This window comes from Gossypium hirsutum, chromosome D07 (assembly GCF_007990345.1).
Source record: "Gossypium hirsutum isolate 1008001.06 chromosome D07, Gossypium_hirsutum_v2.1, whole genome shotgun sequence".
NCBI classification, from domain to species: domain Eukaryota; kingdom Viridiplantae; phylum Streptophyta; class Magnoliopsida; order Malvales; family Malvaceae; genus Gossypium; species Gossypium hirsutum.
The window spans coordinates 35,947,278-35,975,174 of NC_053443.1; positions in this window are offsets into that span (position 1 = coordinate 35,947,278).

The following is a 27,897-nucleotide window of genomic DNA, read 5'->3' on the forward strand; positions in this document are numbered from 1 at the left end:
TAATTAAGTAAATTGATTAATTAAAGTGGTTAAATTATATTATTTGGTCCTCTAAACTATCTACTATTTTTGAACAGGTCTGAGAGTTTTCTTCTAATTGTAAAACCGTCCACATTAGAGACCAAGCCAACCATATTTTTGGCTGCACATGGATGTCATAAACCATTTTTTGGTTTAATTATACAAAGTTCTTGAAGAGTTCAAGAAATCAGAGATTTTCCTGAAGATTTACTGATGATCGAGTCTTAATCCTGAGTTGTTGTGGCACTCAAATTGACCAAAAATCAAGGAAAAATCAGCCACCTTTCCTCAATTCATGGCCGGCCACTCTTGGAGGAAGTTTCAAAGGATGGACACTCCTATTTTTAGCAAACTAGCTCCCTTGCCTCACCTATAAATAAGAGCTCATTTCTCACTTTTTCAATCCTCCCTCATCCCATCATCTCTCACTCATTCATCATTCTCTCAACTATTTTAACTATATTTCCCATTCATCATCCTTGCATAAGGATTTTAGCAATTAAGCCTCTTAAAAAACCCTTGGTCGGCCACCTTGGAGAGCCATCAGAAAAGGAGGAACGCAAAGAAGCGAAGGAGCCTCATCAGTTAGAGTCTTGGGTGACAGCCACTCTGAATTGGGTTTAATCTTTCTTTTCTTTAAATTTAATTTAAAGATGTTTGCTATGTATTCTTTGTTATTGTTTACAACAATGATAGCTTAATTTTATTTAAGCTAGGATGACTATTTTGATTAAATAATATTTATTTGATTCATGTTTATAATGTTTGTGCCTCAACCGATCATGTTTTCATTTAAAATCAAGTCTGTATTTCGTTCATACGTAATTGAAATGCACCTGAATTAGCTGAGCGATCCTAACCAGACGACGACTAATGGACACATAATTTAAATGTGCATGCTCAATTTAGATCCTAACCCGGTTGAATTGTAGGTTGCATAACAACTCTAACCAAGCTTTGTTATCTGCATAGTTTTTAGATTTGTGTGATTAAATTGTTTCAAACCTAACACGTCCCTGTTACCTCGCACGAATGCTAAGAAACCCTTAGTAAATAAGGATCAGTAAAATGTGTTTTTACTAAGTAAAGGATTTCGAAAGGACCTAATGTGGTTTCCAAACTCATGAAAGATCGAGTTGCCATGGAATGTTTTTTCGAATGTTATTAAGCATGTTGATAATAAATTGAGTTTAATTAAAGTAATTATCCCAGTTTATTTATGTTATAATTGTTGCAAATTGTGTTTAATTTTACTAAAATCTATTTCATTCATATATTTTGAATACTTAGGATAATTTGCATTAGGGAACATTTCATTTAGTTTAATATATTTTAATCACCACTTCTCAACTATATTGTGTTTTTATTTACCAATTTGTTAATATAATTTTACAAATTAAGTGACTTAGCACAAATACAATCCTTGTGGAGACGATAACTCGATACTTACTTATTACTTGATAACTACTGTGTACACTTGCACAAACCTAAGCGTTACAGTTAACAGATTCGGATACATAGGTAAACTACATCACACCAGTTGCTCGTCTGAGTTGAGTATACTTACATAAATTAGGCCACCCGTTCGGGCTAAACCTTTATAATGACACATTAGGTTACTCGTCTGAGCTAAACCTGTGTCATATTATACCTGAGAATCTGTAATGAATGTTGGACCTCGTCAACATATGTAATAAATCTCATACAAGCGCGCACAAGACGCTATTGGCATACCAATCATATCCTAACATTTACTAAGGTTAGACAGGCACCTATTTTCACATATTTCAATATAATCCATGTAATCGTTTACATTTGCATATCACGCCCTATAAAAAGGGTAATATCTTTTATTCCATATCATGACATCTTTCGCATTTTCACATTTTTACCTATAATTTTTCATAATAATCAATCACCACACAATATTTCAATTTAATCCATTACTAGCCAAATGTGTCAAATTCCATAATATTGCAACCATATAGAAACATTCATATACTAAATTAAAGACAAGAATACAATTATAATACAAAGTGAGATAGAGAGTTCCATATGAACATACCTATTCAATAAGTGAAAAGAGTGGATACTTTGGGGACTAAGGCCCCTTTGGATGAGTGTTTACCTCCAGTGCAATTATTTTATACAATCAATCAATACTAAAAAATTTCATATTATTCCATGACATGAATGAACCTATATGAACACATTTTAATACCCCTAAAATTTTACATTTTATTCAATTTAATCCCTAAACTCGAAATAGTTATAACTTTTGATTCCTAGCTTCGAATTAAAATCTAATTTCACATACATTCATCAGGGACCCTCTACTTCTTATTCCTACTGAAATTTCAAACCAATTTTTCATTTTATTTAATTTGGTCCCCAATGTACGAAACTAACAATTGAGCTTTATAATTCATTCCTTTTCTTAAACTAAGCTTAAAATCTATCAATTTTAAGCCTAATTCTTCAAGAAATCAACTATGATAACTTTCAAAAAATTTAAGAGTTTTACAAATTAGTACATAGGCTAGCTAAATCAAGTTCCCATAACCTCAAATCATAAAAATTACAAGAAAAGGATGTAACACCACTTACCCGTATTCAACTCCGGAAAAGGGTATGAGGCATTATTAGAACACTTACACATGTAAACGTATTAAACCAAGTTGCAAAATTTCATTCAAATTTAAACTCTTCAAATTTTTAACATGCTTTTATAATTCTTTACAACATATCCTCAAAATATTATATTCATAACAAATAGGGCCTACGAGACCCGATACTTACTCATGTAATTCAAAGCTCCATTTCCATTTTATTCAATTCACAATCTTTCATGTTCACAATTCAAATCAATTTCTCAATCCAATATATATATATTTCAATACCACACTCTCATACTATGAAACTTTATTTTCCCATATGAGCTTAAACCATGATCATCACATATCAAAGACAAATGTTCTTGACATTTCCATCACATAGACCGAATTAATCAATGCAACTCAATGATAAAATCATCCATATATCATTATTATCACATATATATATGTCATGATTAAATTTCTTAAACATTTGATCAATTGCTTTTCAATACCGCAATAGTTCATTCAGTACCAATACGTATTTATCATTCAATTTAACATTTACCGATTATAATCGGGCATATGACCATTATACACAATTCTTTCATACATTTTATTGTCCTCCTCCTCCTCTCCATTCCACATCCTTTATGTATAAAACATGCTTAAATAGCATTATACATAATTTCACTATTCACTTATATTTAAATTCAAAGCTGTCTATTTGAGTTAGAGTCACTAAATAATTTTTATCCGAAGCTACAGAGCTCCAAATTAAGATCCATTAATTTTCCCTGAAACTATACTCACGTCTTCTTACCATAAAATTTTAAAAATTTTTGACTTGTCCAATTAGTACAATTTATTCTTTAAAGTCACCCCTTTTTCACAACTCAACATATCTGACCTCTCTTCACTAAAAATGAATTATCTCATTTTACAGAACTCGGATGATATTTACGTTTGTTCCCTTTGAAAATAGACTCGTTAAGGATTCTAATCATATAAATTTTCTCTCATAATAATTTTTGTACAATTTTTAATTATTTTTCAAAGTCAGAACAGGGGATTCAGAAATCAATCTGACCTTGCCTCACTAAAATTAAAATATTTCAAAATGTATAACTCTTTTGCTTTCTCTGTTTCTTTTATGTAAAAATAGACTCCTTAAGATTTCATTTCATATCTTATTCACTCTCTAATTCAATTTCCACCATTTTTGGTGATTTTTCAAAGTCACACTATTGTTACTGTCCAAAACTGTTTTGTTGCTAATTCTACTTTTTCATAATTTCACTTTTTCACTTTTAATCACTATTCAATTCAAAATTCACTTTTCCATTTTCAAGTCAATATTCAATTCAATTCCACACATATATTCATTATTCAATTACACTTAATCGTTACATGATCTCATGTATTTTCACTTAGTCAATTTCCCGCTGAACACTCGGAATATACACGGATACGTAGAGAATTAACACATAAGTGCCACACTGGTATGTAGCCGAAGCTACCACTGAAATGTAGCCGAAGCTACCACTGATATGTAGCCGAAGCTACCACTGATCAATAACACCGGAAATGTCCACGGGCCTGCTCACACAAGCTGTCAGGTGTCTGCAACACATGCTAGATCACCCAGCACCCGGGACTCACTGTAACACTGTAACACTGATCTCTAGTGACATGTCACTTGTATCCACTTCTATTCCTAAGTTCAACCGGGAATTTACACTTAACACTTTATTTTCAACACTTTATCACTTGAATAATTCATGAACAATTTTCCGTCCACATTCAATATTGATTCACATATCAAATAAAATTCACAATTTATAAAAGTATATTACTATTATTTACACATAACTTACTTTGATGTAACAATATAAAAATTTAGCAATTTAGTCTTGAATCTTCTCTTTTCTCCGGTCAATGTCGATTCCACTTCTTTCTTGATCTATAATAACACATTTGACTTATTTAGTACTCACATTTATCAAAACAGTCCTTGACTCAAACTTTGGCAAAATTACAATTTTGCCCCTAAACTTTTGCATATTTACACTTTTGCCCCAAAGCTCGTAAATTAAACTTCATCCCTTATTCTTAAGTATTATGACATGCTGAACATTTTTACCTTCTATGGCAACATCAAATTCCCACTCTAACACTTACTTATGAACATTTAGTATTTTTATCGATTATGTCGTTTTACTCGTTTTTATTCAAAATCGCTTAGCAAAAGTTGCTTAACATAATTTCTAGCTTCATATTCTACCATAAAACATCAAAATAAACACATTTCACATATGGGTATTTTTCCAAATATAAACCCTAGATTAAATTATTGCTAGAATAAGCAAAATCAAGTTACCGGGACTCCAAAAACGTAAAGAACATTAAAAACGGGGCTTAGAATCACTTACTATGGAGCTTGGAAGCTTGAAAACCCTAACAATGGCTTCCCCCCTTGCTGATTTCGTCCAAATGAAGAAGATGAGCACAATTTGCCATCTTTTTCCCTTTTAATTCATTTTAATTACTAGATTACCAAATTGCCCCTAACTTAAAATTTTCCTATTTTACTTATCTCATGCCCATTTTTGTCTACCAACTTAACCAATGGTCCAATTACCATATAAGGACCTCCAATTTAAAGTTTCATTACAATTGAACACCTCTAACATGTAGAACTCAACTTTTGCACTTTTTACAATTTAGTCCTTTTGACTAAATTGAGTGCCCAAACGTCGAAATTTTCGAACGAAATTTTCACAAAATCATTCCGTGAAATCGTAGACCATAAAAATATAAGAAAAATAATTTTTTCCTTGTCAAATTTGTGATCCCGAAACTACTGTTCCGACTAGCCCAAGATCGGGCTGTTACAAAGGATTTGAAATTACCTTAAATTTTATAGTTAAACTTTTTTGGGACAAAAAACTTTTCTCCTTAGGTTTGAATTTCTTTGGAAGATTGAAGAGGTGATAAAGGTGACAAGCTTCCACCATTCTAACTTTTTATACCTTGATTAATGTTTAATTAGCCTAGATTAATTAATTTAACATAACTTAATTAACATAATTAACCTTTTAGTTATCACTAATGGAAGATGTTATCATCAATCACTATCTCCTAATGAAACATGGTTAATTTACCATTTTGATCATTTTTTTTTAATTTCAATTTAAGTCCCTGAGCCTTCGGCCAGTTAAAAAAATATAGCAATTAGACTTTACGATTTAGTCCCTAAGCCTTAATTAACTATTAATTTGACAAAATTTCTTGACCAAACTTTCATGTAACAATATATTATACATGTCAATATTAGTATTTAATATTTATGGACTTATTTTACAAAAATGGGATTCTGAAACTGCACTTTTCAGTACCACTTAAAATCAGGTCGTTAAGTTCTCTCCTCTCTCCCACTAAGTATATACATTCTCAATTAACTAACTTACTTCTTTTATATAATTTCCTAACCTAATAGCCATGGTTATGTCTTAGTTTAGTTAATGGAAATTAATGGTTAAGATCAACCTCTTCCACATTTTTGGTTTAATTGTTATTTAAGATTATGTTTAATTATCATTTAAGCCCCTCTCTATTTCTTCTTTCTTTCCACCGTACATGATAAAAATTATATCCTAAGAATTTTTGCCACCTAGTAAGTGAAATGCCACACTTGCATCCCATGTGACACTTATTTTCCCATGCATATATATAATTAACTTAATAAAACATTAATAAATTATAATTTAAAGGTCATGATCTATGCATCAGTTTGTTGGTGGAATTGGATGGATGAGATCAAGTCATCATACTAATCACATTTTAATAATGGATTAATATCAATTAATGGCTTTAACTAATATTTCACTTAATGCTTCAATTTTAACTTCTATTCAATCTAGTCCTTGTACTATACTTAATGACATGTTTAGTAATTTACTATATAATTCTATTTTCTGATGCTATATTCATCTTGTAGATGTTTAAATAAAAAAATTTTAACCAACAGAGTTAATAAATTCAACCCCAAAATCAAATTTTTCGACACCGATGAATCAGGTTATTATACTAACTTAGTAATCATCACATAAACTTCTCGGTTAAAATTTTTGAACTAATTCGGCTTAGAACCTTCGGTCTCAAAATCAATTGTTCTGACACGATGAAATTTGGGTCATCACTAGTTGTCTTACGAGTAGATTAATCGACTTTTGCGTTCCCTTATTAATCTCTGTGGAATAACGATTCTTAAAGTACTTTCCTAAGTGTTCCATTGTAACTACTATAGTACAATGTGACATCGTCATGCTTGTGGTAATGTTGTGCTTACATTATTGATTTTATTAGTGTGTTGTGTTTTCAAATAAGCATATACGGGTGATTAACATTATACATTTTCACATTGTCATCCATGTCGATCTTTCTCTTAAAGACCCATTTACATCCAATGAGTTTTATTCCTTCAAGTGGATCAACCAAAGTTCATACTTGGTTGATCTCCATGGTCTCCATCTCAGATTTCATGGATTCAAGCCATTTGTCAGAGTAAATGTCACAAATTAATTCCTAACGTATCCAACTTGACCTTCTGAAGTGGTTGTGCCTCTTAAACTTTTTTTGGGGCATTACTATCGAAAAATCTGGTTCGAAAAACGCAACTAAAAATGGGTTTAAGGGAAAACTAGAGTTTTAAAAATTTGCCCAAAAACAAGAAATTGGTTTTGTTATCTAAAGTAATAAAGTCTTAATTAAAATTGTACCTTTATAATTCGTCTAAGATGAACGCTTCGACCGAGTAGTCTTCCCCGCTATCCTCAAGCTCATGTCTAACGGGTTTAGGCTCGTTTCGAATAAAAAAATCAAAAAATTACCATTGGAGACATTTCGTAATTTTTTTAAACTTCTTAAGTCAAGTTATAAATAACAAGAATATCTCTAGAAATTTTCTAAAATAATTTCTTCAGAGAATTTTCTCTCTACAACTTTTCTTGAATTCAAGTGTATGAGAATAATGACTCATGCTCTCTTTATATAGAGAGAGTTCAACTAGAATTAGAATTAATCACATTATTATTAAATTGATAAAATATTATCTAGATATAAATTAAATTAAATTAAATGTCTCATATGAATATTAAATTAATAAAATACTATCTAAATAAATATTAAATTAAATTTAATATATCATATTAATATATAGCTAAATATTAAATTAAATTTAATATTAAATTCATTAAAACAAGGCTTAATGACAAATTTGGCTACTAACGTTTACATGTTTTGTCAAAATGGCTCTAATTGTAATTTTGAACCTTTTTTGGCCCTCAACGTTTTTTTTTCAAATTTCTTTTTCTAACATAAAAAATTAACAAGGATGATGTGGAATATTTTTACTGAGATGCAATTTACTACTTAATTAACCCAATAAGATAATTACATGTGAAAAATAATAAAATAAATAGATAAATTATACATAAAATTAAAAAAAAAATAACTCTTAATTTAAAGAAAACAAACGTAATTATCTAAAAAAAAGTTTCAAACTGAATACATATGTTTCTTTACTGAGAGGTTTATAAAAGATAATTAATAAATCAAATCAAAAATACTGAATGTGTGCATTCATTTTGAAACTTTTTTAGATAATAATGTGTATTTTCATTAAATTAAGAATTATTTTTTTAACTTCATGAATTTTTTATTTTATTATTTTCCACATGTAATTATCTTATTGGATTATCTAAGTAATAAATTACATCTCATTAAAAATATTTCACGTATGAAATTCCACATCATCCAATTAACTTTTTTAACAGTACTTTATTCAAATCTGTAAATAAAAACAATTTGACAAAAAAGAATAAAGGTTGATGGCCATAAAAGCTAAAAAATAAAATTAGGACCATTTTTGACAAAAAAATGTAAATGTTAGTGGCTAAATTTGTCATTAATCCTTAAAACAATATTAACTTTGGAAAAGTTAATTTAAAATTAAGTTACCCGGTAGAGCCCCACTAGGAGTCTAATTTTTCCACTTCTCTACCACAGAAAAACAACCACCGCTGACCATCCACCGGCCATCGGATCATCGTCGTTACAGTCGTCGTTCCCAGCGAAGCCATCGCCAGGGTGACTCCCCCGGCACCCTGAACCATCGTCGTTTTGCCCGAATGGGTCTAGTCGGTTCAGTTGCTGCAAGTTCAATTCAGCCACGGTTGGACGATCAGCATAGTTTTATACACAAGCCCCGGTTCAAGCAGTTTTTGGATTCTGGTATCGAGTTTTGGTTCTCTAGTTCAATTTTCGATCTCGGGTCCAATTTTCAAGTTCAATTACTAATCGGGTCAATTGTCTAACTTGAAATTCAATTTCTAAAAGTATCATATTTATTTTAATTAATTTGATTAATTTAATTTTACTTTATCAAAATTAATTTTCCCAAAAATCTCTTACATTTTTCAAATTAACTTTTCAAGAAAATTCTTTAATTAAATTATCTAATTAAAAAATTCACACGACCACCTAATCTGATTCCACATCGAATAAATTGACTCCACTAAATTATTTCCAAAGTCATAAAATATTTTTCTGATTCAAATGCAATCTGATCGAGCTTTTGTTGAGCTAGCGAAGGGACGAATTGGACATATACAATTAGGCTCGAGCAATTGCAATTATGTCTAAAAGCATGTTTCGATAATTCGTAATTTACTTAATCATGGAGTCAGTATACAAGAAGTATCATGATTGAAAACTATTTATTGTATACTCTTTACGAAAGCAATTCATCCAATTGCTTTGTCCAATGACCTCGTCATCTGTGTGTTACCCTCATATGATATCATTTATTCTTTTGAGTTAAATATGTTCACTCAATACAATCCTATTTTATCTCATTGTCACTACTGTGTCTTCTTGATTATTAATATGACCACTGTCGACTGATGATTGTGATAAATTGCTTGTTCGAGAACAAGCAACTCGTAGTCACGTTCCATATTTATCAATCCACACAATGTCAATGAGAGGATATTGTTAACTCTTTAATCGAGCTACGAATTCCATTATTGCTAGTAAAGTCATGCTATACACAAGTCATGTACCCAACATACCGACTATCAGTTCGATCATCTCTAAAGCATAAGCCTCCACTTATATCAAAACACATGAGTTGCATACGTATGGTCAGTGACTAACTCAGGATTTAGGTAAGTTACACCATAAACGTCATAGGTAAATTTATTAACAAACGATTCAGAATTAATTCAACTTGGGTCCAGTCCAATGTATCATTCTTCCAATGAGTACATTTATGTCCCTACCCGTGAAGTCAACTGCTCCGATATCCAAGACTAGCAATCTCCCTAATTGGAATTTTAGACGACATAATAACCCTTCAATGTATTTGAATCAAATGCTCACTTTGATTCTTTTAAGGGATTAAGGACTCGTTTAGATTATCGACTGAAGTAAGTTATCTTTCTCCTAATGTAAACATTCTTACAGTGCCACTTATCATCAGCTTGAACTTAGACAACCAACGAGCTAATATTTGCTTGTCAAAATTGTACTATGTATGCAAAACATGAAAGATAAAAACACAAAAGATATAATAGTGAATTGTGAAATTAACTTTATTTATTTATCCATCGTTCAAATAAATAAAAGAACATTTACATGTTTACTACAATATGGGCTCATTTCCCAACAATTACATGCCTCAGGTTCAAGTTCCAGTGGAATTTTAGTTTGTGTTCATTGAACTTTTCAAGTTCTAATTTATCCCCACTAACCTCTTCTAGTATAAACTCTTTTTCTAGAAAAGTCGTGTGTTTCAAAGCAAACACTTTTTGTTCTGTAAAGTTATAGAAGTAACACCCAATAGTTTCATTTGGGTATCTCGCAAACATACATTTATCTAATCTAACTCTAAGCTTATTAGACTCTGCACGCTTTACATAAGCATTGCATCCCCAAATCTTAAGATAGGATAAATTCGGTGTCTTTCCATACCAAAACTCATAAGATGTTTTATCTACCGATTTGGTTGGAATCCTATTTAGAAGATAGGTCATAATTTCTAAGGAAAGGATATTGGAAAGCTCGCCTTAAACATTATGGAATGAGCCATGTCCAATAAGGTTCGGTTTCTCCTCCTAAACACTCCATTTTCTTATGGAGTTTTAGGTGGAGTCCATTGTAAGATAATTCCATTTTTATCAAATGATCCAGAAATTCTCGGATAAGATATTATCCTCTTTAATTTAATCAAAGTGCAAGAATATTTTTACCAGTTTGTTTCTTTATTTTAGCCTTGAATCCTTTGAACTTTTCAAAAGCTTTACACTAGTACATTCTAAGGTATACATAACCATATCTAGAATTATTGCTAAAAAAGGTTATGAAATAGGAATACCCATTTCTAGCCATTGTGTCCATTGCTCCATATACATATGAATGTATTAGGTGATAGGGATAAGAGCAGATGAGTGCGAAAGAGGATCCTAAAGTTTGTCCAAGTCGCGAATTTGACTTAGGGCTCTAGACGTTCGGAAAGAAACTTGGATTTTGACATAACCTGAAACACAATTGAATCTAAGTCAAGTAAAACAATTAAAATAAATAACTAAGACAAATAAAATAGAACAATAAATCAAATATTAAAACAATACGGAAGAAAATAAAGAAGATAGATGGAAAATACAGAACGTGGCTTGTAAAAGTCCTAAGAAGCCTTGGAAACAATAAGAATCCACAACCACTTTCAAGTGGCTCTAATTTTCCCTCCAAGGAAGAAAACTTGGCAAGAAGAAGTTTGAAGATGATCCCCACAATCTGCAAAGATTATTAAAACTCTTCTAAAAGAAAACTCAAGACAAATTCTTAAAAAGAAAAACTCAAAGAGAACTTACTAACTCAAAAGAGAAGTTGTTGAATAATAATGAAATTGGTTTTTGTGTACAATATAAAGGCCTTTATATAGGCTAGCTAAATAAATCTTAATAAAAATATACTATAACTCTAATTAACCTAAACAAGAAGTAGTTTTAAACTAAACTTTCTTTTTGACATAAAACTCTTAAATAACTTAAAATACTTAATAATTATAAAAACTCTCGAATAAAAAAATAATACAATAATAAGAAATGATAAATACAATATTGGGCTCATATATAATACAAATTAAGCCTAAAACTCAAACTTAATATGATTTAAACTCGAATTAAAAGCCAAAACTTGTAATTCCCATCATAATCCTGTCCAAAAATTCTACTTGCACAATCTTCACTAAAATGGTCATAGCTTGAGATACAGAACTCAAAATCGAGTAATTCATAGTGTGTTTCGAAGCTAAGAGATAGATCTTAGAATGTCATGCCTGGATCCCATCCAAAAAGTCATTGCAAGTCTACTGATTCCTCCAACATAAAAACTGGCAGCTTCAGTAAATGGAATTTAATAAATTTCACCCATTTCGTACATGTAAAATTCCTTGTTTCCTTAAAAAGATTCATCCTTGCATATTGCCTTTGGTCGAATCTTTATTTGAGTTGCTTGGTCTTTGATCTTATTGTTGGGCCTTGAGGTAGTGTAATTCATGGGTCTGAAATTGGATCTTGAGACTCACATCATTCCCCCTTCCTCAAGAAGATTCGTCCTCGAATCTTTAGCTGCATAAAAAGAAAAGATATTAGAATTAATAACAATAAAATGAAAAAAGTACTTACTTAAGCTTTCTTGGACACCAAAACTATCTCCAAGATCAAAGACATTATTTCGATACTTAAAATTAGCTTTGATCATGGATGTCTCCTTTAAAAACAATGTATTAACATAAACAAAGAAATATTGGACACATGAGTGTCAATAACTTGTAACTTTATTTGAATATGCGTAGTCATCCATAAGAATTTCTAACGATGGGTCAAGAATTTCACATAATTATAAAAATCAATAACTTTAATATTATTATGTAAAAATTCATATTTAAAGTCTAAGGTAGAAATTTTTCTTGCAAGAACAAATGCATTGTAACACCTAGGGGTGTTCATTCGGTTAACCGACCCGAAATAACATTAACCGAATTAACCGACCTTTCAAAAATTTTAACCGTTAACCGAACCGAAATTTTTTCGGTTAATTCGGTCGGTTAACTGAATTAACCGAAAATTATATGTTTTTTTATTTTTGGTTAAAAATTAACCGAATTACCCGAATTACCCGAATTAACCGAATTGAATCACTACATAATTAAATTATTTTTAGACTTTAGTTTTAGTTTTAGAATTTTATTTTTATTTATTAATTTTTTTGTAATTTTTATGATTGGGTTGGGTAATTGGGTTGGCTTGAATATTTGGGTTTGGATTGGGTTTAGGTGAATAGTGGGCCTATTTATATATTATAATTTTATTTATTAATTTTTTCGGTTAAACCGAAAAAATTCGGTTAACCGACCGGTTTCGAACCGAATTAACCGTTAACCGAAAAATCAAAAAATAATTAACCGACCCCCAACCGAAAAAATCGGTTAACCGACCGATTAACCTAATTCAGTCGGTTAACCAAATTTTTTCGGCTTTACCCGAATTTTGCACACCCCTAGTAACACCCCTAACCCGTATCTAGACCTGTCCATGGGCCGGGCCGGGCCGGGTTCAGGCTGGGCCCGGAAAAAATTTCGGCCCAACTCTTAGGCCCGGGCCCAGCCCGGCCCGAAATATGGGCCTGAAATTTTGCCCAGGCCCGGCCTAGGAAAAAAATAATAAGCCCAAGCCCGGCCCGATTTTTAATAAACACAAAAAATATTTTTTTTAAAAAATATATATTTTTAAAGTATTTTAAAAATAAAAATAAAATATATATATTTATTATATTCTGTAACACCCCGAACCCGAGGCCGTCGCCGGAGTCGAACACGAGGTGTTAACAGACTTCAAACCACTTATTAAAATTTTTCCAGACAAGCTGTCAATCTGCGTACTAGTCTCTTTAAAAATCATATCTTGAGCTCTGGAACTCAAAATCCAGTTCCGTGAATTTTCCCTTAAGCTAGACTCATATTCCCATCTACATATTTTTTTCTAGAATTTTTGGTTGGGCCAATTAGTACAGTTTATTAGTCAAAGTCTCCCATGTTACTGGGGTCGACTATACTGACCTTTGCGCATTACGACCTGGATATCTCCCTGTACAGAACTTCCATACTGATGCCGTTTGTTTCTATAGAAACTAGACTCAGAGAGGAATCTATACATATATGGTATGACTCCTAATTATCTCTGGTTAATTTATAATGAATTTCCAAAGTCGGAGCAGGGAATCCAGAAACCGTTCTGGCCCTGTCCCACGAGAACCTGATTATCTCTTAACATACTATCCATATGATCCTTTCGTTACTTCTATATGAAAATAGACTCATCGAACTTCGATTACATAATTTATTCATCAATTAATTCCACTCCTACTATTTTTAGTGATTTTTCAATCTCATGTCACTGCTGCTGCCAGCATCTGTTACGAAAGCAACTATGCCCACTTCGTGTTTACTCCTTGATCTAACTAATAATTCATCATGCATATCACAAATTATGATCATGACTAACCATGCCAAAGGCTAATCATTGTCAAACTTCCCCCCTACTACACTATTGCCATATCATGAATTTTAACACCAAAATAATCAACCATGACGTATGGCATAAAAAGGTCGAATTATCAAGATTTGCGACCTAACGTTATGAATCCAAACCCAACCGAACATTTATGCCATTTTCGCATGGCTAAAAGATTACATACCAAAGTTCAAACACAACATAATAGCCTATACATGCCGAAATGTTCTCCTAAGCCAACTAAGAAGAAAGTACCAAAACTTGCTATCCGGTGTGATGACTTCGATGACGACCCGACCACGCAAAAAGAGACGAGTCCAAGAAACCTAGTATGGGTGACAAGGAAACACCGAGTGAGTTTATAACTCAGTAAGTCATAAGCAATACACTACCATCCATTAATAACATTATCACAAGAGGAAACAAAATGGAACGAGGCTAGTTACTCCATCCATACCGAACCATACCATAGTTCCTCCGACCTATCGGTTCAATCTCATACCAAATCATGCATTCACATTCCATATACTCATCAATAGAATATTCGAGGCATTTTCATAAATCATTTCATTTTCGTTACAATCATACAACTAAACGGCCTTTCACCCATTCCACGATAAATCTTATGTACGTGACTTCAAGTATATTTGTCACATAGGTTCAACTTACCAAGCTCAACTCCAACTATAAACATAGCACCTATTAGCCATGAACTCAAGATACTTACCCGATCCGCTGTCCGTGATCGACTCAATAGCGTCGCACACTTAGTGTCCATAATGATTCAAGAATATATATTAAGTCCGCACACTCAGTGCTATATAATCAACTCGCACACTTAGTGCTACATAATCAAACTCGCACACTTAGTGCTACATAGTCAACTCGCACACTTAGTGCTACATAGTCAAACTCGCACACTTAGTGCTACATAGTCAATTCGCACACTTAGTGCTGCACAATTTAAACCCGCACACGTAGCGCCAATCTCATGGTCATAAATGTTTATACCCGCACATTTAGTGCCGAGATCAACAACTCAATACATCTCACCTCTTTTCTTTTCATTCAACACTTTCATCATCACATACGTACATGCATATATATATATTTATTCATTCCATTCAGCATCATTACATAAACGTTATGACCATTTGAATTAATACCAACTATATGCTTAATGACTTACTTTATGTTGGGTAAAATAATTCCGAGTCGGCTACTCGATGACCTTCGATTTCCCCTTGTTGGACGCCTCTCCTTTAGGTTCTTGAGCTTAAATAATACAAATAAGAGTATTCATTATTTAACCCAATAACATGAATTTATTTATCACATTCGGCAATCACATATCATTAAATTTTCAAACCAAAATGTCATTATATGACCACATATACACATATCCATATACTTAAGCTCAATAATTATAATGTAATATCATGTACCCACTTTAAGTATATTGCCGAATATACTTAATCATACATACACCTAACCAAAACAATTTCCTAAAATCTTTATATCATTTATACACTAAGCCGAATACTCTCACCAAGTTCACCTATATTCTTCAACAATTCCTTCATTGATCAAACACATATTCGGCTAAAGAAATGGCAATTTTAGCAACCTTCGATTTAGTACTTAACTTTTACCACATATCAAATAACTCATTTCCTTACTCATGTGACCACGTATATTCGGTCATGCATACACACATAAAAATCAATTTGGAGACTCTATCAATCCAACATACATTCGGCACCTTCATCCACCATTCTACCAAGCATGTAATATTCAAACACAACCAAACTCACATTCGGCCCTAGCTCATAACAAGGTAGCCGATTCTTTTTATAGTTCAAACACTCCTCTATCATCATTCACCTAACTTTAACATGAAACAACAAAACTCACCATTTCTCATCCAAATAACATGAACAACAACCATTTCTTGAACACTTTCTCATGACCGATTGCTCATGTTACCAACAAGATTCAAGATTTGAACATGGGCTATTTAGAACTCAAGTCAATTTCTAAAACATGCATGCATCTCAAGGACAACATCAAACATACCTTAGTCTAGCAAACCACCATAGCCGATTTTCTCAAGCTTTTCCCCTTCCTTTCTTTCCTCTATTCGGCCAAAGATGTTCAAGAATGAACACTTTTTTTTTGTTTTCTTTCTTCAATTCACGGCAACAAGGGGGTATGGATGAGACCATATTATTTTTTTTTTCATCACCATGCTCATTATTTTATTTTTCTTAACATACATCACTAGCATAACATGTTGGAGACATGTTTCCACCCATAGCATGGCCGGCCACTATGCTTTAGTTTGGCTAATTTGACATGCAAGGACAACACTTTCCCACTTTAATACTATTTGGTCCTTACTTATTTACCTATCATAATTTTCCAAGTCTTTCAACTAGATCCTTTCAAGCAAAATTCACATTCCTAATATAAAATTAAAACATCAAATTTTTGTACAAGTACTATCACACATATAAGATATGCAAATAAAATTTTAACTAAATTTTATGACTCGGTTTTGTGGTCCCGAAACCACATTCCGACTAGGGTCGAATTAGGGCTGTCACATATTCAGCCCGGCCCGACCCAGGCCAAAAAAGTTGAGCCCGAGACCGGCCTATTTTTTAAACGGGCCTCGTTTTTTTGCCCAAGCCCATATTTCGGGCCTATATTTTTACCCGAACCCTCCCATATTTCGGGCGGGCCGTTGGGCCGGGCCGGGCCGCCCGGGCCATGGACAGGTCTACCCGTATCTGTCATCGAAATAGGGTTACGGAGCATTACCAGAGTTTTCAAATCATTCAAGCACATATTATAAACATTTCATATCATATCAATAAACATATTAAAACCAACTCAAAACATACATATTGTCCCTTATATGTGCCCTCGAGGCCGTAAATAAGCGTTAGAAACAAGTCGGGATTAAATTAGAAACTCAGTGAATTTCTCAGAAAACATTGAAAATTTTCAACACTGCAGGGGTCACACAGCCATGTGGCCAAGCCGTGCGACTCAATCGGTCATGTCTCAGCCTGTGTCCAAGCCTGTGTAACTCACTGACTTGGGTTACACGGCCAAGCCACACGCCCATGTGTCAGGCCGTGTACCCTTCGAAATAACCACACACGGCCATGTGCCAAGCCGTGTGCTAGGCCGTGTAACAGCCTAACTTCTAACCCTTTGAAAGCTATAGGGGACACATGGCCGTGTCAACTAACCATATGTCACACACGGCTAAGACACACACTTGTGTGGACGACAATAGGCCATTTTACAAGTCATTTTTCTCACCCAACTTGGCATATACCTACAATCAAAATTGCACATGTACACAAGCCATAAAAAGGCATCAAAATCATGCATAAACAAGTCATATACATATGGTATAATATCATACAACCAATATGCCCTTAGGCACCTCAAATGACAATATGTAAACATGTCTAACTATGTACTCATTTTGGTCAAAATGATTAACTAACTTCCAATTAGATTTGCATCAATTCATACCATTGAATTCACTTACCAACATATACCAAATGGTACTAAATATATTATTCAACTACTAGTATCAATATTCATATATGTCATTCATAACCAAGTACCAATTCACCACATTCCCAACAAGTCACATGACATATATAATATGCATATTAACTACTATCATTTCATCATCCATTATTCAAATATATCAAACCAAACATCAACCATTTTAAGGCTACTTATATACATGCCAAACCATGCCATTCGACCAACAAATTTCCAATACACAAGCCAAGCCAAATGGTCATTTCAACAACAAAAACACACATAGGCCAACATTAGCCATAATACCTATACATGTCATTATAACCAAAATTCAACAACCGAAAGTACCAAAATAGCTGATGGATAGTGTGATATAACTCCGACAAGCTTCAAACCTGAACGAGCTTCCGATTCACTATAAAACACGAAAAATAACACAAAGTAAGCATTTAAGCTTAGTAAGTTCGTATAACTTAAAACATAACTTACCATTTAGTTATAAACCAGGTAAGTAAACATAGCATATCCCAACATAATTTGGCCAAATGCCTAAGCACATATACACCAACCATGTTAGCCATGTAAATACATATATAAACCAATAACCATGGCTGAGCACAACAATTGGTTAAGTTTTATATACATGTATCATCCAATTAAATTTTTCATATACCATGTAACAACATTTCCATATAATTCATATGTATCCCTGTAATAGTCCGTATCAAACTCTTACCATTTCGTATCAGAATATTGCCCGTTGAACCATTTAGAATACCGTTAGATACGCGGGATAGCGCACTATAGTGTGCTAAATCATAAAACTGTAATCCGTCAAATCCTGTACATGTTTGCTTACACGAGCTATGAATCGGTATACTCACACAAGTTATGAAAATATGTTTGCTCACATGAGCTATGGGTCAGAACATAGCTACATGATACTGCTCACACAAGCTATGAAGTATCAGCAACACATGTTGGACCTCAGCCATCATTAGGACGTTCAGGACCAGCACCGAAATCATGTAAACTCTAATGACATTTCATTTGTATCCTACGAATTCCTAAGGTTTAAAGGGAGCTTGGTAGTAGTTGTATGTCGTTGGATATGCAACCGGTATATACATATAGCAATTCACAACACAAGAATATCTTAATCAAAAGCATATGTACACAATTTAATTACTTTAACTTACCTCGACGAGTATACGTAGATACAAATGCGACTAGTCCGAGACTTTATCTTTCCCTCTATCTAAAGCCGTACGAGGTCTGTCTTGACCTATACGGATAAATTTTGCTCAATTCAATATGAATTTCATTCAATTTAACCCAAAATCATATTTTGGCAAACTTATCATTTTGCCCTTATATTTTAATTTCTTTAGAATTTATCCCCTAGCTCATAAAAATGGAAATTTATGCAATTTCACCACAACCCACTATAGTTGAATATCAATTAGGTCCCTAGCAAGCCCTATATTTCATTTTTTCACAATTTCACCATGTAAAATTTTCAATTTTTTAATTTAATCCCTATTTCACATTTTCATCAAAAATCTCTTTACAAAATCTGTTTATCTAACAACAACTATCCATTTTCTTCCATAACTCATCAAAACTCATGCATATTCAACAATGGAAAAACCCTAATAGTTTAATAGTTTCACAAATTAGTCGTGGGCTAGCTAGATTAAGCTACAACGATCCTGAAAACACAGAAATCATTAAAAACGAGACAAAAATACATACCAATACAAGGTATTTAGGGTTGCCAAAACTTCAAGCTTTCATGGCTACTATTTTCTTTTCATATTCGGTTGAAAATAGTAAAAGATGAAAGCTTTGTCATTTTGTTTTATTTAATATTAACTTTATTTACCAATTACAAAAATAACCTTAAAACAATTTAAAATTTACAGAAATGCCAAGCCATCACATTCCACTATCTTCATTAGTGATCTAACTACCATATAAGGACTTTAACTTTTGGATTCTATAGCTATTTAGTACTTTTAGCTACTAGAACTCAACTTTTGCACTTTACGTGATTTAGACCTTTTTATCAAATAGAGCATATAAACGGTAAAATTTCTTGACGAAATATTTATACGGTACTACAATCATGTTGTAGGAAATAAAATAATAATAAAATAATTTTTTTGACTTCGAATCTGTGGTCCCAAAACCACTGTTCCAATTTCATCGAAAACAGGCTGTTATAACTCTCCCCCGAAACAGATTGTCGTCCCCGAAAATCTTACCAGAAAATAGATTCAGATATTGGTTTCACATAGCTTCTTCGGGTTCTCAGGTAGCTTCTTCTATTTCGTGTCGTTGGCAAAAAACTTTACTAAAGCTATCTTCTTGTTTCTCAATCCTTTCACATCTCGTGCCAGAATCCTGATCAGTTCCTCACTGTACAATATATCAGGCTCAATTTCAACATCCGTCGGGGAGATAACATGTGAAAGGTTAGATCAGTACCGTCGTAACATAGACACGTGAAAGAAGTTATGAATCTTTTCTAATTCTGACGGTAAATTTAATTGATACACAACAAGTTTGATTCTTTCAATAATCTCATACGGCCCGATAAATTGCAGACTTAGTTTTCCTTCACGATCGAACCGAAGAACTTTCTTCCAGGGTGATACTTTTAAGAATACTATGTCGCCAACTTGGAATTCTCTATCTTTACGTTTAAGATCCGCATATGATTTCTGACGATCTGAAGCTGCTTTTAAACTATCTCGAATTACTTTTACTTTTTCTTCAATCTCACAATTCAAATCAACCCTGTGTATCTTTTTCTCATTGAGCTCGGTCCAATATAACGGAGTTTGGCATTTACGACCATATAAAGCTTCATACAGTGCCATCTCTATGCTCGACTGAAAATTGTTATTATATGCAAATTCAACCAACGATAAATATTTTTCCTAGTTGCATTCAAACTCTAATACGTAACAACGAAGCATATCCTCAAGTATCTAAATTACTCGCTCTGACTGACCGTCTGACTGAGGATGAAATATTGTTCTAAAATGCAATCGCGTACCTAGAGCTTCCTGTAACTTTCTCCAGAATTGTGATGTAAACCGCAAATCTCTATCGAAAATGATGAAAACTGGCACCCTATAGGATCTGACAATCTCATAAACGTATAATTCAGCTAATCTCTCAAGGGAGAAATTTGTACGTACCGGAATAAAATGTGTTGACTTCGTTAAACAATCAACGATAACCCAAATAGCATCTTTCTTTCTTGGAGATAAGGGTAAACCCGATACAAATCCATAGTAACAGGATCCCATTTCCACTCCAGTATCATCATTGGCTATAATAATCCAAAAGGTACCTGATATTCAGTTGTAACTTGCTGACATACAAAACATCTCGATACAAAGTCAAAAATATCACCTTTCATTCCCGGTAACCAATACATCTATTTCAAATCACTGTACATTTTATTACTTCCCGGATGAACAGATAGGCTACCACTATAAGCTTCATGCAAGATTCTTTGAATAAGCTCTAGATTTTTCGATACACAAATTCTACCTCTAAACAATAAAAAATCATCGAGTCCAATCAGACGTTCTGAATCAGAAATCGACTCACTTTGTGCCTGCTTTTCAAAAAACTTGCAATTGCATTTCTAAACTTTACAGATCTATTGTAAAAACATCAGTTTAACTTTCAACTCAGCTAGGATTGAACCATCATCAGATAATGTCAGTCACGTGTTCATCGCTCGCAAAGCAAATAAATACTTTCTACTCAAAGCGTTAGCAACAACATTCGTTTTTCCGGGATGATACTCAATAATCAACTCATAATCTTTTAATAGTTTGAGCCATCTGCGCTGTCCTAGATTCAAATCTTCCTGCGACATTAGATACTTCAAACTCTTGTGATCAGTAAATATGTGACATTTTTTGCCAAACAAATGGTGTCGCCAAATTTCAACGCAAACACAATAGTTGCAAACTCTAAATCATTTGTAAAATAATTCTTTTCGTGCGGCTTTAACTATCTGAAAGCATAAGATATCACTTTGCCTTCCTGCATCAAAATACAGCCTAAACCATTTAAAGATGCATCACTAAAAATCACAAACTCTTTACCCGATTTAGGTTGAACCAGAACTGGTGCCTCGATCAACAGTACTTTCAATTGATTAAAACTTAGTTGACATTTCTCGAATCATTCAAATTTCACATCTTTCTATAATAGTCTCGTCATCAGTGTAGCTATCATCGAGAATCCTTTAACGAATATTCGGTAATAACCAGCTAATCCCAGAAAACTTCTTACTTTGGATACGTTTCTCAGTGGTTTCCAGTCAACAACTACTAAAATGTATGCTAAGGATAACTAAATGGGAACAATTTAACCAATAAGTAAGGGGGAAAACCTATGTTCTTTCTAGTGCTATCAGTAACTCCTCTGGAAATACATCAGGATACTCAGAAACTACAAACACTGATTCAAGCTTCAATTCAGATACTTTAGAATCCAGTACATATGCAAGGTAACTATTGCAACCTTTTCTTACATATTTCTGCACTGACATAACTGATATAACAATAGGCATCCCAGTCGGACTATCAGCTTAAATACAAAGAGTCTCACTGTTCTGACATTTCCATACAATAAGCTTTCGTCTACAGTTCACAACAGTGTCGTGTAGAGTTAGCCAATCCATGCCCAAAATCATATTAAATTCGTCAAACGGTAACAGCATAAAATCAGCTGGAAAATTGTAACCTCGAGTCATCAAAGGACAGTTCCTGCAAACTTTATTAACTAACACATACTGACCTAGGGGGCTCGATACTTTAACCATGAATTCAATGGACTCAAAATGTAAATTCTTACTAGATACTAAATTCGTGCAAACATACGAATGGGTTGATCTTGGATCAATCAAAGTAGTAACATCAGTATCAAAAATAGAGAAAGTACCGGTAACAACATCTGGCGTACATGAATAGCATAGGCCCTAGCAGGTGCTCATGCCTCGGATCTCACAGTAGAATCTTTTGTTACACAACGGCTACCACTCATATTTTCGGGATTACGAAGTGGTCTACCTATCTTAGCTGTGTTGCTCAGCCTCATAGTCTGAACTTTCTCTTTCTCGGATTTCTCTAGGCAATCTCTAAGATAGTGATCAAAGGAATCACACCTGAAGCATGCCCCATTTTTCAGTCAACAATCACCATAATATGGTCTTTTACAATGCTTGCACTCGGGTCTGACATCTCTAACACTACCCACACTTGCTACAGATGGAACCTGAGCATTAAGACTCGAACATCGGTTGCCTCTGTCTCTACTGGAGGACCCCACTGAAGTTGTAGAGTAGTTGTGATGTTCTTTTGATCTCTTTGACGTCGACTGATATGACTTCCCAGCTGATATTTTTCTTCAGTCTCTAGCATCAAAATCAGCATGTCTTTTCTCTTTACTCAACTCTTTGACTTTGTGTGCTCGATCAACTAAGACAACAATTTTTTTCAATTCAAGAATTTCGACTAGAAGCTTTATGTCTTCGTCCAACCCTTTTTCAAACCTCTTACACATGGTAATCTCGATTAGAATACACTCCTGGGCATATTTGCTCAGTCTAACAAATTCCCACTCGTACTCTAACACAGCCATACAACCCTATTTAAGCTCGAGAAATTCTTTACGTTTCTGATCTAGAAACCTCTAACTAATGTATTTCTTTCAAAACTCAATTTGAAAGAATTCCCAAGTGATCCGCTCTTTCAGGACAACAGAAATCAACGTGTTCAACCACTAGTAAGCTGAATCTTTCAATAATGATAGCCCATATTTACCACACTCTGCTGATGAACAAGATAGTTCGTTAAAAACCCTGATTGTATTCTCTAACCAGAATTCTACTCTCTTAGGATCATCTTCAACAGTAGCTCTGAATTCCTCAACCCTGTACTTACGAATTATATCAACAGGTGGCTTACTAACTCATATAAGTTCTAAACTTTGAGGAATAACAGGAACCGATTGAGCAGCAAGAGGGGGTGGAGGTCGTTAAGCAGTTGGGTTCGTCTATACGAACTCAGTGAACCAATCACTCATCATCTGGAAGAATGCTTCCTTAGCCTCTCCTCCCCAGCCCTCAGATATGGGCCTTGTACCGCTTGATGCTACTCCATGAACGAAGGCTTCAGTGTTCCTTTCTACTTCATTGGAGTCAGCTCAGTTGGATGTTATTGCTATATGAAAACATGTTTTAAAATGGTTAGGAGATATCACACTATCATAGGTTATATAATGGCATGTATATCTAGACTCGTATAGGCCACGTTCAGTTCGAGAATCGACTAAATCATAGCTCTAATACCAATAAATGTGACGCCTTTAACCCGTATGCCAGAATAGGGTTACGAAGCATTACTAGAGCTTTCAAATCATTTGAACACATATTATAAACATTTCATATCATATCAATAAACATATTAAAACCAAGTCAAAACATACATATTGTCCCTTATACGAGCCCTCGAGGCCCTAAATACGCGTTAGAAACAAATCAGGACTAAATAAAAAAACTCAGAGAATTTTTCAGAAAACATTGAAAATTTTTAACACTGCAGGGGTCACACAGCCAAAAGACACGCTGGTGTCTTAGGCCATGTGGGCATTCGAAGTAAGGACACACAGTCATCACTCAGGCCATGTCCGTACCTGTGTAACTCACTAACTTAGGTCACACAGCCAAGCCACACGCCCGTGTGCCAGTCCATGTACCCTTAGAAATAACTTCACACGCCCGTGTGTCAGGCTGTGTGCTAGGCCGTGTAACTATCTGACTTGGAACCTTTGAAAGCTATAGGGGACACACGGCCGTGTCACCTAGTCGTTTGTCACACACGGCTGAGACACATACTCGTGTAGACAAAAATAGGCCATTTTTCTCACCCAACTCGCCATATACCTACAACCAAAATTGCACATATACACAAGCCATAACACGGCATCAAAATCATACATAAACAAGTCAATACATATGGTATAATATCATACAACCAATATGCCCTTAGGCACCTCAAATGGCAATATGTAAACATGTCTAACTATGTACTCATTTTGGTCAAAATGATTAACTAACTTCCAACTAGATTTGCATCAATTCATACAATTGAATTCACTTACCAACACATATCAAATGGTACTAAATATATTATTCAACTACTAGCATTAATATTCATATATGTCATTCATAACCAAGTACCAATTCACCATATTCCCAACAAGTCACATGACATATATAATATGTACATTCACTACTATCATTTCATCATCCATTATTCAAATATATCAAACCAAACATCAACCTCGGATGCATTGACAATATCCTCAACAAATTCTTTCTCAACATGTTTTATCTTAGTATTTTCTTCATCGACCTTCTCGTTCACAACTCCAACACGTACTATTTCCTCTTCCACAGTAACTTCCTCCTCAACAGCAGACGTCTCTTAACCAACAATGAAGTCACCCTCGACCAGGTTATCAATCCATCGCATGCAGTCTTCAACATCCCTTGAGTCTTCTTCGTTCTCAACACTAGAGAAGTGCATAATGGAATGGGATTCCACCGTTCTTTTTCGGTCCCCTAGGTCATTTTCCTCGGAGGAGGGTTCATACTCTCAAAAAATCGATGGGAACACTAGAGTTGTTATAGGCTCTAGTATAAGCGTAGAATACATTATGTGATCTGTCCATATCCTCTACTGTAGCGACAAGCCTAATCTGTTTATTGTTGATGGAATTGGCCAACTTTACGATATCCTTCATTTTGCGCAGAAATGATGTCTCTGCAGTCAAGTTTGTTACCTTGCTTTCTGGTTTGGTTTTGTCCTTCCTTGTCTTGGTGGTCTCTGCCTCCTTCATTGTCGGCGTATCTTTGCCACGAGTCATTCTTTCAATCGAGACTTTATTGATTGAGCCCTTATTTTCCAAAATCTCTTTATCATCACGGGACATGATCCCTTTTTACTGGTATAGTACCATCACCAACAACGGGAAAACCAAAATTCCATTTTACCTTGCAGCGTAGTCAGCAATTTCCTAGTGGAGTATTGCACCGACATCAATCTTTCTACCCTTGATAATAGAATGTATGAGGCACATTCTATCAAGGTTGACTGTGGTGCTGTGAGTGGATGGCAGTAACCTGCAGTTGACAAACTGAAACAAAATTTTGCTTTGTAGTGTAAGGAAGCGGCGGTGCATTCTATAATTCTTTTGATGTGAACCCGTCCACAATGCTCCTTCGACACATAAATCCCTCAGCAACAAGTCTATTTTTTTCGTTTGTGATATCCTTAATAAACTTGGAGTGTTTGTCGATATCCACCTTAGTGTTGTACAGCTCATTGATTTTTGTAGCATCCCATGGGATTAAACCTTCTCGAACAAAAATAAACTCCAACTCATGGTCATAAAGGTTAGCATAAAACTCACGTACCAATGAAGGAGAATAGCTTCTAGGATGCGTGCAGAAAGTTTCCCACTTCAACTTAAAGATGGTTCTAGAAACTTGTTTGCCCGTCTTACTGTTACGAAAAGAGAATACCCTATTCTGGGTGAAAGTTTCACCTTAAGATGTTTTTTTGAAATTGGTATTTGGCCGCTTTCATTAAAAAGATCACTGGCTTCTTTTTCTCCGTTGGCCTAGAAGATTCCGACTCACGAACTGTAGTTGCAGAGGATAAGTGTTCTTCAACAGACTTGGTGGCTTTCTTGACTGATCCTCTTGTTCTTGCCATATTTTGCTTGTTTTGTGGAGTGAAGATGATTTAAAAGTGTAAAGGTACGAACTTGGGAAAGAGAAAGTGAATAAAAATGATTGATTGGGTGTTTCACAATCGGCACACTGCAGAGGGGTTTATAGGGAGTGAAAGAAAAAGATAGAAAGACGTGATTTTCTAAAAGGAAATAAAGCTGGCAAGAATAATTACGTTCAATGAGAATTGTGCCCTCTCAGATAGAACAGATGGCTAGGTGACTTTTAATCAAACGGTGGGATCTAAATTTACTGAGATGTCATCATTCTTGCTAAGTCAAAAGCGATAGTATAATAGTACGAACTGCGTTGACAATAAAGTCCAAGTGCGTCGACAATGGTACCTAATTATTCTACAAAATTAAAAATAAAAATAATAAAAAAATCTTGAGCAGAAGCAAAAATAAAATAAAATTACCTATTAATAAATTGTTAAGAAAAAAATTCAAATTAAAATTGTTCGACCAATTTAATGGTCTCTACCTTTTTTTATCAATATTTCCAAGATAATGTTTCAATCGTTGACTATTCACATTGAATTGGTGTCCATCATTTAAATCTCTGATTGTGATTGTACCATGAGGAAATACTTCGACAACTTCGAAAGGTCCAGACCAACGTAAGCGCAATTTACCTAGGTATAGTTTCAGTCTAGAATTGAATAATAAAACTTGCTGACCCGCTATAAATCATCGCTGCAAAATAATTTTGTCATGCTATCGTTTGGTCTTTTCCTTGTAAATTGCAGCGTTTTCATAGGCATTTCACCTAATCTCCTCTAGTTCAATGATATCCAGCACCCTTTTCTTTCCAGCAGCTTCATAGTCCATGTTCACTTGCTTAATTGCCCACGTTGCTTTGTGTTTCATTTCAACTAGCAAGTGACATGCTTTCCCAAAAATCAATTCATATGACGACATCCCTAATGAATTTTTGTATGCTATCCACAATGCTCATAAAGCGTCATTCAATCTGGAAAACCAATCTTTCCTCGAAGGGTTCACAACCTTCTTAAGTATGGTTCTAATTTCTCGATTTGACACTTCGGCTTGCCCATTAGTTTGCGGATGATAAGTAGTAGCCATTCTATGCTTGACTCTATATCTTTTCAGTGCAGATGCCACTTGGTTGCAACAAAAGTGTGTACCCTGATCACTAATCAGTGCCTTTGGTGTGCCAAAGCGAGTGAGTATATGCTTGTGAAAAAAATTAAGCATTGTCTTTGCATCATCCTTTGGGAATGCAA